Raw genomic sequence first — 3,157 nt, 5'->3', positions numbered from 1 at the left:
GCCTCCCTCAAGGAAAACCATCTCTCCTCCCTCCACTCTCCTTCACCAATTACCAGGCCAGGACGGGAGGATATAAAAGAAGTGGCCCAACCTGGATGAGGGGGCGGCTGAAATTCCAGAGGGAATCAGTTTCCTCAGCCTGCCCCTGTTGTCGGCCTCAGCTGAAATAAGCCTGTTTGGCCTGGTGTTGCCCTTCTTATAAATTTAGGTTTGGGACTTTGGTTTTGCCTGGTTGTGATTTGCTTTTGGTTCAGCTGTTTGTATTGTATTTATTTCAATAGGCCTGCCTAATGCTAAAAAGCCTGAGATTCTAAGTTTGAAAACCTTCTCCCCTTCTTATTGGCTACTTGTGTTGGGTTTTGTTTAAGTTTTTTGTAATAAATGGTCCAGCTGCCCATCTTATTTGATTTTCTTTTTCCTATATGTTGTACCTTTTCCCCAGTGGGGCGTAACATAAGTGGGGGCTCGTCCGGGATTTTTAAAGGGATTCGTGTATTGTGCAGCTGTGGTTTCTGGTTCTGACAGGCATAGTGCTGACGTGGCACTCTGGAGGTTTGCCTGTGCTCCTACGCACACATTGTCAAAGGGTAAAACCATGGTGACTGGCTTCAGTCTGGAGGGTTTTGTTGCCCATCTTACACTAAAATTGTTAAAACTGCCGGAAAAGCGATATGGTGGAGATTGCAAATCATTTTGATATCAGTTATGTGAACCCGATTGGAAAACAGGAACTGTTTGACTTGTTGATGAGTAGGCTGGAGGAAAAGGGTGTGTTCAGGCTACCTGCCCAGACTGTGCCTCTGGAGTCCGCAAACAGTGCCTCTGACAGAGGTGACCGCAAGCGTGACCACGAGCGCGACAGCGGCGCCCCGCCAGCGGGTGACCGCGGGCACGCGGAAACACTTCCCGTGCCCGACACACCTCAACGAGACATGACAGGGAAGACTGGGGCGGGACAGATCCCCCTCAGACTCCCGCTATGAGCTGTTCTCACCCGGCAGCGATGGGTCGCGGGATGAGGCTCGGCTGAAAGCGCGTCTTGCCCGAATGCAGATAGAGGCTCAAGAAAGAGCTCAGGAAGGGCAGATGCGTCTCGAGATAAAACGTCTTGAAATCCAAGCCGAGCAGGCGGTGCGGATCAGACAGCTGGAGTTGGAAGCCCAAGCCCGTCTTTTGGTATCCCCAGCTGCAGACGCCCACCCGGCTCAGTCCAGTCCTTCGGGATTCCCCGGCTGACATCACTGCCTCTCCCCTCACTTTACTCACCGGCCCGATTGATGCAAGTAAATTCATTTCAGTAGTTCCCACATTCCGAGAGTCGGAAGTGGATTCCTATTTCTCCTCCTTTGAACGTATCGCTGGCACTTTGAAGTGGCCCCGAGAGATTTGGCCATTGTTGTTACATTGCAAAATGTACGGCAAAGCGCAGGAGGTTGTAGCATCGCTCCCTCTCGCTGACAGTTTGGATTACGATAAAGTTAAAGCGGCTGTTTTACAGGCATACGAACTGGTGCCTGAAGCCTACCGGCAGAGGTTCCGACAACAGCGAAAAAATATGTCACAAACGCATGTTGAATTTGCCCGAGAAAAATCCACGTTGTTTGCCAAATGGTGCGCGGCATCTAAAGTGGATGATTTTGTTTCACTTCGTGAGTTGATTCTGCTTAAGGAATTTAAGCGAGGTCTACCGGGCCGTCTCGTGGTTTATTTGAACGAAAAAAAAGTCACATCTATTGTCTCTGCAGCTGTATTAGCCGATGAATATGAGTTAACGCATAAAGCATCTTTCCTCGCCCATCATGACCACCCCCGAGTGAAAGCTGATGTTCATGCATCTCTGTAGTTCTGCCATGAAACACAAGTTCTGCATATTTTGCACTAGAAATGTTTTTCTTTTATTTTTTTATGTTTCCCACACTTCCAAGTTCTGTTACCGAGGTGAAGTTAGTTGGATATTCGACAGACATTCGCTCTGGGCGTAGTTAGGGACCGTCAACAAATTAAAGTTTTACCATCAGCAAATAAAGGTTTTTCTTCAATAGCTTCTATATTTTTTTATACTTAAATGGTCCTAATCACTCTAGAGTATTAAAGTTAGCTCTGCCCTATCGGGGTCAGCAATTAAGATTCATTTTGGATGCTTTTCCTATTTTTAGTCATTTTTTTACTGAAAATTTACACATTTTTGTTCAATAGCTTTCAGGTTTTCATAACTAATTGATCCAAATCACTCTAGGATATTGAAGTTAACTAAGATCTATCGGGGTCAGCAATTTAGATTCACTTTGGGTGCTTTTCCTGTTTTTTGTCAATTTTTTACTGTAAATGTACGCGTTTTTTTTCAATAGCTTTCAGGTTTTCATAACTAATTGGTCCAAATCACTCTAAAATATTAAAGTTAGATAAGATCTATCGGGGTCAGCAATTTAGATTCACTTTGGATGCTTTTTCTATTTTTTTTATCAATTTCTTACTGTAAATTTACACGTTTCTTTTCAATAGCTTTCAGGTTTTCATAACTAATTGGTCCAAATCACTCTAAAGTATTAAAGTTAGCTAAGATCTATTGGGGTCAGCAATTTAGATTCACTTTGGGTGCTTTTTCTATTTTTTTTCTTTTTTTTACTGTAAATTTCAATTTACAGTAAAAAAAAATGACAAAAAACAGGAATTTAAAAAAAAGATCTTAGCTAACTTCAATATTCTAGAGTGATTTGGACCAATTAGTTATGAAAACCTGAAAGCTATTGAAAAAAAAGCGTACATTTACAGTAAAAAATTGACAAAAAACAGTAAAGGAACCAAAGTGAATCTAAATTGCTGACCCTGATATATCTTAGTTAACTTCAATATTCTAGAGTGATTTGGACCAATTACATATAAATACCTAAAAGCTAACGAAGAAAAACATGAACATTTACAGTAAAAAAATGGACTAAAAATAGAAATTACATCCAAAGTAAATCTAAGTTGCTGACCCCGATGGATCTTAGCTAATTTTATTGTTCCAGAGTGATTTGGAACAATTAGGTATAAAAACCTAAAAGCTATTGAAGAAAAATGAGAACATTTACAATAAAAATTGACTAAAAAGAGAAAAAGCATCCAAAGCGTTATTGAAGAGGTCGTCGACAGCAGAAAATGCATTAAAAAACCC

Source organism: Oryzias melastigma, linkage group LG5 (genome assembly GCF_002922805.2).
Source record: "Oryzias melastigma strain HK-1 linkage group LG5, ASM292280v2, whole genome shotgun sequence".
Taxonomy (NCBI): Eukaryota; Metazoa; Chordata; class Actinopteri; order Beloniformes; family Adrianichthyidae; genus Oryzias; species Oryzias melastigma.
The sequence above is the reverse complement of the archived record's forward strand: the minus strand, read 5'-3'. Positions refer to the sequence as shown.